The 17,244-nt window shown below is 35.6% G+C and overlaps 1 protein-coding gene and 1 long non-coding RNA gene across 4 annotated transcripts in view; one reads left to right on the plus strand and one right to left on the minus strand.

Annotated features, from left to right (window-relative positions):
* The window catches only part of c12.2 (von Willebrand factor A domain-containing protein c12.2), a 1,756,568-nt gene that overhangs the window by 1,219,484 nt on the left and 519,840 nt on the right, over positions 1-17,244 (minus strand). The window lies entirely within an intron of this gene.
* Positions 139-11,215, plus strand: LOC145665735 (uncharacterized). Its single transcript, XR_014127624.1, has 3 exons — positions 139-454; positions 8,774-8,941; positions 10,838-11,215. It is a non-coding gene; the product is annotated as an uncharacterized LOC145665735 (long non-coding RNA).

Raw genomic sequence — 17,244 nt, forward strand, 5'->3', positions numbered from 1 at the left:
GTCTTTTGAAAATTTGGAACGTCTTTATCACGTACCAAAATGGTAACAAAAATGACGTGTCAAACATGACCTAAATTGTGCGTGTTTATCACGTGCCAGAATGGTAGAAAGAATAACGTGTCGAACTTCACCAAAAATAGACGTCTTTTTTAGGTGCTGAAAGCGCGGACATTCCCCGTACTGTAACTGCAGTTTGAGCAGTGCATGATGGGAATCGTGAGCCATTTGCAGAATAACCAGAATTGCATGGTGTTATGATGGCTTTCTGTGAATATAAAGAATGTGTTTTGTTATTGAAGAACTATTGCCTGATGGTAATCCAATTATAATACCCCACCTCATCTGGGTCACCCCACGGAAATGCGTGCAGTCGTTTCGAAAGGGCACTTACAACGGGAGAACAACCACAACATGCGTGGCTTTAACTGAAGATAAAAGCTCAGCTTTAAGACAAGTAAGTATAATTCCTATCCTATTCTTATCTAGGTGTATTGTGTAAAATTCAGCAGATTGTAATTGTGAAGATTAGCTCCTCTCTATGGTTTCTTATTACAGCGTATTAAAATACCGTAGAAAGAACGAGGATACCTCCATTAGGTTAACTTTAGCAGACACCTCTACCAAATTAAATATTTTTAGTTAGAGTACTATATAAAATATTAATAGTGAAGGCAGTAAAATGATAATGTATGTGTTTAAACTCAATAAACCGTATATGGGAGTGAGTATGCATGGGAAAGTATGTCATTTTGGGGTGCAGTTTTACTATACGGATCCATAGATTTAAAATGTACGAAAAAATTTGGACAAGTCTTTAATTTGCCCATTTCATGTCGAGAACAGGACCAACCAACCTCCGCGGGGCTTCTAACCTGTTCCTACTACTAACTACTAGTAATACAATTGATCCGTATAATAAAGATGCACGCATTGTGGAACTATTTGCCAAGGCAGAAGACGGCTGGATACAAGCAAAAAACGAGATGACAGTAATATGAGTTGAGTTGATTTTGAGTTTAACGTCCCGTTCAGCAGCGAGGCTATATAAGACGTGGGCCTACTGATTAACGTGGAATCCGAACCACATCAGCTCCCGCCGGGAATCGAACCGGGCCTCCTACGCCGAGATGACAGTAGTGTATGCTTTTGGAGGCATTACTGGAACAGACGATTCTACAAAATTTTCACACATTTCTTACATTTTCAGGTTAGGTTAAAGCTTTCATGCACTACGAGGAGCTCCATTACTACTTGCAGATATACTTCACGGGGGTTAGTATAAATACAGAGTAGACGTATGGCATATTAAGCACAATGCATAAAACATGAACGAACTTTTGCTAGGTGCCCGCTAAAAAGCAAATGCATTCTGTCCGAGTCCGATCAGAAGCACAACAAGAGGGCCCGAGCGGCAACGAGGGGGTGCGTCCGTAGGGAGCAGGCACGTCAGTGACGGGGACTATACACGTAAACAAGGATAGTTGAAAAGCACACTTACGCTTACAATGCTTTCACTATCACTCAAAATTCTGCTTCACTCGAGCACACGGTTCTACCAAATAGAAAATTTCTAGGTAAAATATTATGAGAAACATTTTTCGTGAAGGAATGAGAGTGTGAAAAAAACGATTACTGTCAGTGTACAGCAGATTGAAATGAATTTTAAGTGATCAGTGAAAGTATCGTATATATAAGTGTGCTCTTACACTATCCTCGTTTATGCGTGTACTTCCCGTCACTGCTGCTCGGACCTTCTTGTTGTGCTCCTATCCTGACTCGGTTATATAGCATTCCTGCTTTATAATTGGTTCGTATATTATTCACTGATATTGTTATGCTTTACGTCCAGGCTGTATTTGTACTGAGGCCTCCTTAAGTAAATCTGCAAGCACGAATGGAGCTTCTGATTTAGTTCATGCTCTGCTAAAAGAAATACATTATTCTAACCTGATATGAAACTAAGAAATATATCAAAATTTGGTAGAACCATCTGCTCGAGTAAAGCCCAAAATTAATTTCAATTTGCTGTGTACTGACAGTAATTACTTACATTCATACTTTCATTCCTTGACAAAAATATATTTCACATCGTAATTTACCTACGAATTTTCTGTTAGGTAGAACCGTTTGCTCGAGTGAACCCCTTTGAGAAATGACCCTCGGCATTGGTTGCAATGCCAATCGTGTACGACTTCAAAGTTAGAAACCACGAGCCCTGTGGAAGTTCTAACCCCTTCGCTCACTCAGTTATGTTTTGTTTAGCCTTTTGTAACACTAGTGCCTTAAATCTAGTGAAAAAATCCACAAAATCGATGTATATTTGATAGACTCGTTTGTTAAAGTAGTGCCCCATTGTATATGTACATAATCAGTGGGAGGATATTACCCCAGTTGAGAGCACTCTCAAACTGCGACCACCATTCTGTCGCACCTACGTACTCTCACAAGACACTTCGCTACCGTAGCTGTGCCACAGAATTGGGTGTGGGAATCATAATAATGTAACGGGTTTTCGACAGTGTTCGAATATTTTGTTCATTAATTGAGTAGAAAGCTCCCTCGCATTCTAGGCTCCTGTGCCAGCATGTGATGATGGATACTGATCAATGTTGCCACTGAATTTCAAGAAAATATATTCCAACTCAATTAAGTATCTTCTACATGACTACATTATTATGAGTTCCACTGCTAATCGTGAAATGAAGGAAACCAAATGTCTTATTAATGGTCCGTGGTTGGGGCTGGTGGTGGCCCCAGTCAGATGTATTTAAGCGAGCTCTTGACATAGGGAATATCCTCCTAATATTTATGCGTGCATTAACAATGAAAGTCTCTTTGGGTCAAAAACCTGCTTTCAGGTAGAACACCACATCTTCATCATTAAAAAGAAATGAAATTAAATATTTAGTTTCACGCCCCAGGATAAGGCACCGAGGCTAAGGAAGATAGTGATAATGAAAAGTGAAAAATGGTGGTATGAAGAATGTGGGCGAAAACGGGGAATGTCGTGAAAACCCAGGCACAAGGTGTCTGTCTAGTGTTGTAAATAGAAAAAAAACCGTTCGTATTTTTTCAGAAATGTACGTTTTTTTAGAAAAAAAAACCGCCTCTCGTTTTTTTTCTAAATTTCGTTTTTTTTCAAATAGTCATTTGTAATGCATCTTACGTCTATTTAAGTATTAAATATTTGTATGTAGGTATAATCACCGTAAAATGCAACATAAATTAAATGCTAGATACTGATACGCTACAAATATTATACAATTTACATGAATACCATACCTATTAACAATTCGGGTTTCAGCAGTTTTCATCAATATCAACTAAGAAATAAAAGTAGAAATGAAATTTTGTTTTTTCGTGAAAGCAGGCCTTTAATAAGTACGAAAATAATGTCACGAATAGCAGTGGTGCCCCCCCCTCAGGTCCATGACGCACCCCCCTGAATTGTCTATCCGTAGGTGTTCTTTCATGAAAAAAATCTTTTCGATTAATTTTTACACCCCCTCAAACATATTTATATAGATTTAGCCCCCCAAATATTTCAATGACGCAGTTTGCGTCATAGTCCCCCCTTGTAGGCACCCCTGCGAACAGTATAAAATTCAAATAACTTGTCTAAAGATAAAAACTAATACTAATTTGCCTAATAGTATTTTTCTAAATGTCATATATAAATAATTTGTCGACAAGATATATATGATATGCAGAGCCGGCTCTACCATATATGCAACACGTGCATTTGCGTGGAGCGGCAAGTTTGGATGGTCCGGCAAAATCTGTCATAAGTATATTATTTAAATTAAATATTTCTTGTTGGAAACAGACTTCATGATGATGGTAGTTAAATTTACTAAGCTGACCTTCTATTTGAATACTACATTCATAAATTATGTTTAGGTTGCATTAGTTTAAGGCCACATGGACAATGCTAAAGCAAATGGTCGAATAAATCCGAGCACAAATTGCTTGATTGTTGCCAAATGCAAGAATTCAATTCTCCAATAGTAGTGAATATCTGTTCCATTTAGTAAGTTATCACAGTTTTGATATGACAACTAGTCGTGCTTTTGTCAGAAACAAGTTCCTTATCATTGAAGATAGAAACAAGTTCTTTAAAAAATGTTAACAGATATAAAAGAGAAATCAAGAAATAAAGATAAAAGAGCTAGCTGCACTGGAATTGCAAACTGATACATTGAGATTGAAGCTCGATAGTGAATTCTATAAAAAGGATTACCATCTTTCTTCTGCAGGTGTGTTTGCTTTATCTTTCACTAACATAATAGATTAATATTCAAAGAAAGAAAAAAAAACAGACACAAGGGGATTGCATTTTTAGTAAGTATTTAAGCCTTTCTGAGTGCAACTGCACTTACCCTCCCCTTCTTGCTGGAGTAGCATAATTAAAATCATGACTTTTAAGATTTGTTCTTTCTATAGAAGGGGGAGGCGGCAAATTATGCCATTGCACGGGGCGACAAATTGCCTAGGGCCAGCCCTGATGATATTTATACAAGACATGAATATAGGATGACACAATTTGAAGAAATGCAGGGTGTTTCAAAATTAATATTAGGTTTTGAAACTTTGTAGTATCTATTACAATTAACTTACAATTATAAATATTATATCAAATGAAAGAGCAACTAAAACAGTTTTGTACTCACGCATGTACGTGCATTGTTTCTTCTGCCTGCCGTTAGAAAGAGCAAGCAGCAAAGATGTAGACTAGAGAGCAGAAAGTTTTTTTTTTTTTTTTTTTTTGTGCTTTAATAAAGACTGAATCTGTACAGTGCAACGGTCTGTGTGAAGAATATTAAGGAGACGCTTGCAACTACGTCCTTATCGTTTGCAATTGCTACAGGTCTAAAGCCTACAGACTACGGTTTAAGTGCCAATTTCGCAAATGAAATATTGCTGCATAACAATGAAGATTTTCTGGATCGTGTCGTCTTCAGTGATAAATCGACATTTCACCTAAGAGCTAATGTGAATACTGATAATGTTTGTATCTGGCCGTCAGCAAATCCTCAGGAGATGGTACACTTGAAACGAGACTCCCCTAAATTGAATGTGTTTTGTGCCATATGGCGGAAAGTTTATGGGCCTTTCTCGCCTATCGACTAGATGTGTGCCGTGTGACGAATGAATCTCACATTGAACAATTGTAGCAAAGACTGTTTGAGGTGTCCTTTTACTTGACGCATTGCTTATAATTGTACGTAAAATATAATAAGTACTGTACTACGAAGACTTAAAACCCCAAAATTCATTTTGAAACATCCTGCATTTCTCACCAACAGTGTTGGAACTAAGATGTAAAAAGGAGAGAAAATTTTCCTTATAAAGTTACTGTTTACAACAACGATATTATTAGTCGAGACTATAACTACAACAAAAACACGAATTAGTAGTCAAAAAATGTAATCAAATGTTTACTCGGTGGCCCAGGTGGCCAAAGTAGCACACACGGGTGTGTCATTTGTTTAATCCACTCCTGTGTGGACACTAATTAAGATATCGGGATATTATTCCTTCAAAATATGGTTAAACTATAGTTTATCATATTAATTTTTTTCTTCTGGTGTCGAATTTCCTTCTCAAATTTCACACCAGTCAAAAATTCGAAAATTTTCTGATTTCGTATTTCCTTCTTTTTTCCTTGTAGCTTCCTTCGTAGTAGAAAGACCTCCTTAAGACTTGCTAGGTAGATACCTCGGATGGATACCTAACTGTTGACATCAATTAGACGGGCCTGCGTGCAGTGATGCTAATTAGAAAAATTAAATTTTCCTAAAATTTGGGCAAAAAATTAGAAATTTTTGTTTATAAATCCGTACCTATACGTCCGAGTGCCACTCAACTTACGCCAATCGAACATTTGTCCTTACGTAACAAACGCAAGTACAGATCGTTACAATGGGGTAATTAGGGAACGCACGAAAAATTCGTATTTAGGTTCTAACCCTTGATTTTCTAGTTTTTCCCTACTTTTCTGTTTACCGTAATATATTTTTGGTAATTAGAAGTTTTGTTCCTTAAATATCGTCATAATACTTGTAGGATATATTAGTGGTGTAGCAATGTTTAATTTAAGATAGTTTACGTCTGTCTGGTAGCAGTGTTACCAGCTACAGAAAATTTTAATTCCAGATTTTAGGGGGAAATTTTGGAAAAAAGTATCTGTTTTGTCTCTATTATTTCCCTCTTGTTGGCTATATGGGATCAAACGTACCAGTATCTGGACGTCTCGTCTTTGCTCTAGACAATGCACTATAGAAGTTTCAATAGGATAATTAGGGGAAGTACAGTTGAGGTTTACAGTAGACCTTGTTTTCTAATTGGGAAGATAACTGTGATTTTTTTAAAGGTAGAATGAGATATTTTTTTATTGACATGCTTACTTTATTAGATATCGTCACAATACTTGTAGGATATATTAGAGGGATACCAAAACTTATTTTAAGATAGTTTGTGTGTGTCTGATAGTAGTGCTGCCAGCTACAGAAAATTTTAATTCCAGATTTTAGGAGCAAATTTTGGAAAAAAATCCCTTTTTATTTCTATTATTCCCTTCTTGTTGGCTACATTCGAACAAATGTAACAATGTCTAACAGCCTCATCCTTAGCCTACACAGCGTACCATAAAAAGTTTCACTAGAATAATTAGGGAAAGTACAGTTGAGGTTTATAATAAATCATGTTCTGTAAATGGTAAGAAAATGGTGAATTTCTGAGGTAGAATGAGATTTTTTTTAAATTTCTTGCTTACTTTGTTATATATCGCCATGATACTTGTAGGATATATTCTTGGAGTACTAAGGTTTATTTTCAGATAGTTTTCGTCTGTCTGATGGCAGCGTTTCCAGCCAAAACAATTAATTTCCGCTTTCACGTAAAAAAATTCGGAAAATTTCCCTTTTCCCCTCTATTATTACCCTCTTACTGGCTACATTGAAACAAACCACTACCTGAAAGCTTCCTCTTTGCACTACAGAACGCACCATAAAAAGTTTCAATAGGACAATTAGAGAAGCTGTAGCCCCGGCATATTTGATTTTTGCTTGTGAGGCGTAAAAAGTGTCAAAATTTCATGTGTATGACAGAATTTTTCTTTCCCTCTTTGGATGGAAGCAAGCGACTTCAGGATTTCACTGTACCTTGTCAACACACCAAAGATTCTTTTAGGTGATTTGAACCCATATAGCAGGAGTGTACTAGGTACAAAAAATAAATAAATAAATAAAATAAAATAAAATAAAATAAAATAAAATTCGGTTAGGGATTTTTTTTGTAAATTTTCACCCCTACATTTCCTTCAATAATTTCCCACCCATTGGCAACACTGTAATGCAACTTACACCAAAAAATAGTCACATCCATTTTCTAAAAAACAAGGCCTTAACAATACCAATCGAATGAATGGTTTTTGAGCAATAAGTCACTAACTGGAAATGTAGGAAAACGCCAAAAATGACCTGGGGCCGAAAGGAGTAATCACACAATTTTGCTAGTATATAGGTACAAAGAAACAAAAGATTTGTAAGTTACGAGGGCTTCGACTCAAGTTCTGTTGATTATTTCAATAATCTGCAACGTAAATCAATAAATAATAGTTGCCAGAAAAAAAAAAACAGACATTTGAAAAAACATGAAAAAGAACGATGTTTTTTATTGAAAAAAAACTTCACAGAAAAAAAACCGTTTTTTTACAACACTATGTCTGTCCACCACAAAGTCCACTTGGCACGAGCTGGAATCGAACCAGGGACCCAACGCTCTACCACTGAGGCATGCAGCCCCATCAGTAAAAAGAAACATACCTCATTGCTTCGGGGCTAACATATCTGCTGCTGCCAGAAGGAAGCTGTGTGCACAACAGGGGCGGGTCTAGAGGTGACGACTGCCCCTCCCAGAGTAGGATATTTTAAAAAAAATAAAACCCATCCCAGAGCTGGAGCTCTTGATTTTTTTAAGCTTGTATTATAAATATAAGATTTTCTTACGTTGCAGAATTTAAATGAAGCAGTGTATAGCAAGAAATTACTTGCCTTGGTGTTTTTGCTCAGAAAATGTCCACCTTCGAAAACGCAGGTAGTCATTTGTGTTCTTTGTTTTCAAGATGCGATATTTTACGTTCTCAAATCCGATCCTTGCTTCGTTAACAACAATAATCCATAAAATCTATCTGTCCACAAGTTTGTCAATATTTATTTTACGTATCTTTCCATTTAAGAAGTAACCATTCCCGCACTGAGGTTAGGACGATTTCGAACTCTGGGTTGCTATATAAATTTAATTTCGAACGAAATTGTACCAGTATTGGTATTGCATGTGCAAAACAAGAAATTGTTTCATTAGAACAGTTTGGGTAATAATTTCTGTTCATTACGACCTGTAATTTATTTAAATTTAACTTTTAAAGATAGTTATGAAAACGTATATTCAGAATGAATGAGATGTAATTGTTTTTCTTGTAGCATGGTATTCTTGTAAAATATTTCTTCTTCACACCGTCCTTTACGCTGAAAATATCCAGAACAGAAAGCATGTGAAATTTATGGCTGATATTTTCCTGCTAACTCATTTTCTTTTCTATATGCTCTTAAGTTTTTTTTAAATACAAAATATAATAAAAAGCTCACTTTACTGTTTACATGAAATTAAACTGCTACATTTCATGTTAAATGTATTTAGTCGTTGCAAAAGACCTAGCTGTAAATACATGTTATTTGCAAAGACAAGACTTGCATGTACTCCCACTTTCCAGAGTGTGTGGCCGATGCTCCTGCAAATGATGAATTGATCAGCAGACCACCTAGCACGGAATCCTTCTTAACTGAACTTGAAGCCGTGACTCTCACCCCTTTCTGCTCGTCGAGCTGCTCTAGAAATAATATCACTGTGGAGGATGACTTATACACCGAAGGTGTGATAGGTGAGTTTCTCACATGTTATTTTATAATACCCATGTAAGAAAATGTCGAGCAAGAAGAAAAGAAAGCAAATAGTAATATTTTATTAGAACTTAACTAAAATAAAATAATTGCTGAACAAGGCAATACTTTTATGTAAGTGAAGTATTCTATTTAACGTTCCACGATCAGGCACTGAGGCTAAGCGAGACGGTGATGAGAAATGAATTAAATGGTGGAATGAAGTATGTAGGAAGAAATTGGAGAACTCCAAGAAAACCCACGCACACGGTGTTTGTCCAACAGAGCCGCTTAGCGTGAGCTGGGATCGAACCAGGGGCCCCAGGCACGAGAGGTGAACGCTCTATCACCGAGCCACCACTGCCCCACTTTTATTTAAGTTTAACTGTTTCAGCAACTACCCTTGTCTTCTTCAAACACACTCTATTTATTTATTATTTTAGATTTTTAAAGATTTCCTTGTTTAATAATTTTTATTATTTCAGCAATTATTTTATTTGACTTAACTACTTATATATAAGGAAAGCTTTAATATGGAATGTATCACATGTTATTGTGTTCTCGCTGCTTTTATTGTTTATTTTTTTATTTTTTATTTTATTTTATTTTTTATTTTTTTGAATGGGTAAAAGTACTCCTCCCGAAAACATTTTTCTCAACAGAGGGGTAAAATATAATTTTCACCAAACAGAAGTATATTATTATTATTATTATTATTATTATTATTATAACTACCACAACTTCTAACACTGCTCGAAACAAATAATGTGACGATTTTCACCCTACTGATTGTGACAGAATTCTGGTTCTAGAAGTCTTACTTTTTAAAATACTCCAGTAACAAGTGAGGGAGCCAGCGTTATGCTCTCAGTTTGGGACCTTTCGGAATACAAAAGTTATACACCATTTTGTTTGTAATTTTCACTTTATTTTTTGCCATTTTTGAAATGCTAATACATGTTTCGACTTGCATTATAAATTTAACTTACTAAATCGTATCCAATCAGGATGAAATTTCTTATGACAGTAGAAGGATACATCTGCTTAGTTCCACCTGTGTGCAGCTTGTCAGATTGCTACATCCGATAGCGTAGTTCTGTCACGATATGTAAATGCGGAATTTTTACTTTTTTGTAGGTTACATAGCAGTAGTGAAAGATATGAATTTCTATCGTTGTCTAATTGAGTTTGATAAATGAGTAGCTATATTATTTTATTATTAGAAAGTTCTTTCTTTCATACCATGCTGGTCTGCATCAATTATGATCCAGCCCCCGCCAAGTGAACTTTGTAGTGGACAAACACCGTGTTCATGGGTTTCCTCGGGGTTCTCCCGTTTCCTCCCACTTTCTTCAGCCCACCATTTCATTCATTTTTCATCATCTCCGTCTTCTTTAGCCTAGACGACATATCCGTGGGACATAAACTCTTTTTTTTTTTTTTTTGCATCAGTTGATGTATCAATATACTTGATCGTCACTTTTTGCTCACATCCTAAAGTTGATCTTGGAGTAGCATTTTATATTGTGAGCACATACGTAATCTAACCTTCTATGAGCGTTTCAGAATTATTTCTCATGTACGTGTATGTATAAAGTCTTATATCCTCCAGCTTCTTTGATCCTCCTGAACAATCATAGCTGCAATATAATCAAAAGTTAAGGTATTACAGAATAACTTTAATTAATGGTAGTTTAATTTCGCTGTATGCAAGGCCGTTAAAAGTGGATTATTGAGAATAAGTGACTTCATGCAAGCGAGTACAGTAACCAATCATTTTATCGCGTATTAATTGTAGTTACACATGATGTATAGTAATTATTTTTTTCCTTTTTCTCCCCACCTGAAAAGTTGCACTGTGATTGTTAATGATTTTTATTTTTATTTTTCTGTTCCAGTGTTCCTATTTGTCATCATTGGAAGGAAAAGTGACCTTTCTCTGATGCTTGGTTTCCAAAGAGCAGGAGATGAAATTTAACTACCGTGGAAAAACTTAAGCACGTGAGGGTTTTTTGATATGATGCTACATTTCTATACTTTTAATAACTATGAAATGTGTTTTCCTTCATACGAAATCAATAGGAAAATTTAATTCTTTTTATTTTATATTATTAAAAGATCTCTGTAAGTTTTAGATTATAACCAAAAGATACGCATTGTCTACATATTTCTTGTTTGTATTACAAATAATATGGGCAATCAGTGTTTCTTGTTGCATTACAAATAGTAGGAATAATATTTTATACGACAAAAATGTGCATATTGTACATATAACTAATAAATATATAATTCAAATTAATGGTTACGTTTTCGCTTTCATCCCTCAGAGGTTAATTAATTTTAAGATGTACTTTCTTTTTCGATTTTTCACCTCCAAAGTAAAGGTGTTTTAAATTGGAGTTATAAAAGTTTAGTCCTAAATTTTGCACTGTCAATAAAACCCATTGTGCTTGTGTGTTTGTGAGTGTGAGTGTGTGGATGTCGGTGTTTGTGTTTGTGTGTATGTGTGTGCATACTAGCGTAATAATAGATAGCTATAAAATTTATGGAAGCACATGTTGTACGGTAATTTCATTAAGAAAAAGGTACCAGTAAATACACATGAATAAATTCCAGTGCCGAAATGAGTGGATTCTCCTTAGTACTGTAAGTACAATGATTCTTTATTTTTCCATTTCATTCTTTGCTTTTGCCATGTTTCGTCTTTTCTCATTCTTAAAAGTCATGTAGGTTTTATTTTTTTTTTATTTATTTATTTATTTATTTTTTTTTTTTTTGACAAGGGTGAGTCTTCCATTCGAGTTTTTTTTTCAAAGCGTCTCGGTTTTCTTTTAAATGTATGGCTTAAAATTTATCCTTTCGTGGAGCAAGAGCTGCCGTTTCTTTCCTGTAGCACTACGTATATAATTATTCCTTGACGGCTATTGTATATTCGCTTCTTAATGGGTCGGTAAATATACCACACATTAAGAGGCGAATATATACTCTTCAATACGCTACTATCCAAATACTAAAAAAATACAAATCAACAAGACTAGACGTGGTTAATTGGATATGCAAATCACCAATCCATAGATAATACGAACCTTCGGAGAAGCGAATTCTCCAAAATCTTGGTACAGACCAATCAAATAGACCACAATATTTTGACGTTCCCCAATGTGTGCTTTCGAGAGAGGGTGGTGATGCATTTCGCTCTGGCAAGATATTAGGGTCTATCTTGATCAGTTATTTATTACAATAACCCAGTGGTCTTACTTATCTGGTATAGGAGCTTGTAAATTATTATGCACATTACAACACAATTGTATGTATGGTGATGGTGAAAAATCAAGCAGCAGCCACAAGCATAAATTTACTTTCATTATTGTTTTTACTCATAATAGTCTTTTTTTTTTAACCCAAGAAAAGTGTTGCGGTCAGAGACTAGTTCAGCACTGTTAAAAAAAAAAAAGCGCAGTTATAAGAAAGAAAAAAAAGTATGATTTTTTCTTTTTGATCATGTTTTTTTTTTGGAAATGTATTGTAAGCTGTGTGTGTTTTAGAGTAGATATTATTATTATTATTATTATTATTATTATTATTATTATTATTATTATTATTATTATTATTATTATTATTATTATTATTCAGTTCCATATGTCCAAATCATCATAAATTAATGTGTATCCAGTGTTGACATTAGGAATCTCAATCCATGTATTGTAGGATCTCGATTATCCGACACAGTTTCCAGGTTATTTGTTTCAACCACTATTCAACCGATCTATCTCAAATTTACGGGGGCAAAACTAGGTAGCCCTAATAGCCTAACTCCTAACCTTGGTGCAAATCGGTTGAATAGGGGGGGAGGGTGAGAAATAGCCTGAAAAGTGTGGCGAATAAACGAGGTACTACATGGATTGAGATTCCTAATGTCAAAACTGCGGATGCACATCAATTTCTAATGATTTTGACATTTGGAACTGAACAATCCTGTCAGACTTCCATCACATTCAAGACAGCGAGAAGCAAAGGGGTTGTAAGTGACATTTTCAATAGAGTATGTATGTGTCTAAAGTGGATTCTGCACAGCAAAATATACAAACTGCATAATGAAGTTCGGTGTAGAGCATTCACGGGTAGACATTCTATTGGACTGCGACGAGCTTCTCCATTCAGTTTGTATATTTAGCTGTGCAGAATCCATTTTTGAGACATCCATACTTTATTGCAAATGTCACTTACACCCCTTTGCTTCTCGCTGCCTCATTTGGAGAACCCCCCCCCCCCCGACGTGTAAAAGACATCATAGAAATCACGCCATAATCTATGACGTGTAAAAGACGTCATAAAAATTACATCATATTCCCGGACATTTCCACGTAGGAAAAGACGTGTAAATCACGTCATGTTCCGTGTATTTTACGGTGTTTTACACCGAAAAAGCCGCGTCTTTTCGACGTCAGTGTGCTGCTTGGGACTATTGTAACAATGATTTTTGCGGAATATTTAACAAATATTCTATTATGGATATGGAAAATTTTCTATATACAGAGATAGTAATCAAAATAATGGAAACATCCAAACACTGCAATACAATTTTGTGAACTGTAACACACGTATTCATGCACTTTGACTTATTTTGTATTAATGCTAGATTGCATGATAATGAAAGTTGTAATGTCATTATAACACGGTGATGTTAGTAAAGTTTATTTATTTATTTATTTCTTGGCAAGAGCTCCTTCTTGGCCTCCTTTGTATTCCGATAGAATTGTATGGTAAGGGATATACGGCGCCAGTACCGGCGGAAGGGCCGGGCGACCGCCCGGGGCGCCAAATTTTAGGGGTAGTTTGGGGGGCGTCAAAATCCTTGCTAAATTTATATTATTGTAAACGGTGAACAAAAAATAAACTTTTTCATAAATTGTGTAGCAACATTGGTTACTACCTCATGCCATAGGCCTCACTCTTTATAACAACCTCGGTTTTTTCTTGAAACTCCTATAAAGGAAATCCCTTCATCCCTTCACCTTATTTGTCTATAAAAAAAAATCTCCGCTGACAAAGCTAAAGGCTATTGTTGAGAGTTGGGGGCTTTGAGCAACACTAACATGCTCTGACACTTACAACCGAAGCGGTGCCGACAATTGCACTCCTTGCGACAAAGCTATGTCGGCCGCTCTAACAATACACACAAACAATATTGAGTTACCGGCAACCAAAAAGAAATTAGTCCTGTTTGTACTGTCAAATGTCTCGTGAAAGAAAATTATAAATCAGAAGTCATGTACACCTTGTCTCAAAAAGGTTGAGCGCATCCTTTATTGATGTTTTGAGGCAAAAATTTTCAAAGTCCAACTTCGGGTATCTTCGGGAAATAGTAAACCAGGTTCGAACCTCCAAGCCAGCCTTTGCAATCGGGAAAAAGTTTGCAGATTCGTTTTTCTTCTTTTAAATATAATAAGACTTGTTACCAAGTGTACAAAAAAAGCAACATTGATTGAAATACTTAATGACACAATATTTCGAAACTTTGTATTAATGTCAGCTCATGTTTGTTTGTCATTTAGCTCTCCATACGTAATGGAACATTTAGATATGTAAACGAATCTTTCCATATGTAAAAGAATGCTCAAAGTTAAGACATAGAATATAATTATCACCTGAGTACTAAAATAAAAGTCAAAATAGAACAAAAACAGCGTTTCTAGTGGGTATGAATGTCATAATTTTCTTGAGAACCGTTATACATCGGTAAAAGTAGTTTAGCAGAATTCCTTGTGTTAGCTCACTGGTAAGCTGTCGGGTTTCAAATCATAAGGTTGTGAGTTCGAATCCCGTCTGGGTCAATGCTCTTTTAAAAATTATATTTTCCGCAATGCATGAAAAATTATATAAAATAATGACATTAAATACATCAGTTGTATATATATAACATAATCATTGCAGAATGTAGTAATTATTATGTTTAAAATATAACATCTGAAATCGGTAGGTGTTCACAGTAGGTCTGTATCAGGGTGCGAATTACCGGGCGGGATGAGGGGGATTTCCCCCCTCAATCACATTTTGTTCCCCCCCAAAGAAGTCAGCTGAAGTATCCCCACCGGGGATGCTCGCTTTCCCCCTCAAACTATGCTTAGTATAACTCCAAATGTCACTGATTTTTGTTATTTCTTGTAAATTTAATCTTCTAGCTGTATTTCGAAATGATCGATGTAAACTGTTCAGTTTTGGTCATTTCTACTTACCACCTAATTACCCACTATTTTCAACGTTGTTTAGTAGAACTATATTATTATGACTACGGTATTACTTGCAACTGTACCTTCGTACCCTTCAGTTCGTCATCGTTTGTGAATTTGAATGTGCTAATTGCATATAACAAAGCCACATATAGATTTATAAATGTTCTTAGCGGTTGGCCAAGAAGAAGTAAACAAATAGCTTCTTCTACCATACTTGGCGAAGTTCGGATATGTCATATTCATCCTCTATATTTGTATCGATTATCATCTTATTTTAATTTTTGTTATAACATGTTATTTCATTTTCCAGTGTATTCTTTGTTAGTACATGGTCTTCATTCCCTAGTAGGTTGTGTGTATGCAACTCAAAAGTTGCATTTAATTTGTGATAATTAGCATAGTAATCACTGCTTTTACAGTTTACGGAAATGAACTTTTGAAACTGTGCTCAAAATCTGAGATATAGGTACTCTCTCGTAAGTATATGTTAACGAACACGCTGGGAGATACGCTCCTAGTGAGCAGACATGTTAATGAAGGTGATTTTTAGGTGAATAAGCGAATAATTCAAGATTTGTTTCAACATTTGTTAATACGACTGGTTCTCCGTGTCATTGTCCGTGTCTGTATAAGCATTTCAACTGGAGCGGGTTTTTTAAAAGTTAACCCTTCATTTTTCCATCTTTTCGCTGTACAGTTTGCTGTCCACGCAATTAATGTTGTCTGAAAAACTTCAGTGTAATGTTTTACTTTATTTGAATAACGTAGCCCATAGTGAATCAACTCATCTTCAACCTAACAGTAAAGTAATTTTTAAGTGTTGAATTTCTGTGCCCATCACGGAATCGATATTTGGAGAGAAAAAAGTCGTGATGAGCACAGCTTTAGCGGGAAGTAGAAGCACAAGCTCGAAATTTGAATTGAGAGATTTTAAATATTTGGCCTTCGATTTGACCTTGATGTGAGAAATCGGGACCAGCAACAATCCATTTCTTATTTGATAGGCTAATATCTAGATTTTCTTTAAAAAAAAAAAAAAAATGTCCGGTTTAACTGATAATTTTAGTGGTTTTCACAAGACTGAAGTAGGTTTCTTTTCGCAACCTGTATGTATTAAGGGGATGTCTACCCACTTGCAAGTGTTTCAGGATCCCTATAAGATAACACGTAGATATTTCTATGTGAATATTTAACAAGATATTGCACTTACCGTCTCAAAATTTTCCATGATATTTTCCAACAGCAATACCTATATGTTCATGGTTTCTGTCTTTGATTTAATGCCCCAGATCAATTTAGATTAATTATAATGTATACTTCCGTTTACACTTGGCAACGTAGAGGATAGAATTTCTCCAGGAATTGAGAGCTCTCTGCTGAACCTCTAGCCCTAATAGTCTTCGCGTCACGTGGTAGTGATTTATGAGCGCTTCTGGCTAAAAACAAATGTCTCTGTTTCTTCCTTTTTTTTTTTTTTTTTGTCAAAAACTTGTTTTGGGCAGCTTTGTCCTCAGTTTTGTCCACTGCCTCTATCGAGATAGCAGTTATACAATGGAGATCGTTTGCAGATCTCATAGCAGATAATGTAACATTCTTTGAAGAAACTCGAAGACTAACATACGAACCGCGTGACAATTTGGGTAGGGAATCTGGAGCGTTGCAATTTTGTGTTCTGAAGTCCGCCTTATCACACAAGACGAAATGACCATAAACAAGAGACTTGTGAAGGAAGAAGGAAAATGTTCTTAGTAATTGTATCCAATTGTTTCCACATTTTTCACCTTTCCCCCCGAAAGATCCCTTCGAAAAGGGAAAGAGGGTAGGGTGATTTTGTGACCCTTGAGTTTTAGAATAGTCTTGAAACGAACTGAAAAGTGCACTTACTGGAAATTCTACTGTCGTTGTGCTATAATATCTGTGTTGCAAGAAGTGTGACAAAATGAAGGAATCAAAGAGGAAAAGAATTTGGTACTCTCTCCTTCCAAAAAAGAAGTCTCGCCAAGCTAATTCATATGTGTGGTCGATCTCAGAGCATGGAGTTCAGAGACTGTATAGTTAATATTTACCATTCA

This window comes from Thermobia domestica, chromosome 12 (assembly GCF_964235325.1).
Source record: "Thermobia domestica chromosome 12, izTheDome1.hap1.1, whole genome shotgun sequence".
In the NCBI taxonomy this organism is placed as follows: Eukaryota; Metazoa; Arthropoda; class Insecta; order Zygentoma; family Lepismatidae; genus Thermobia; species Thermobia domestica.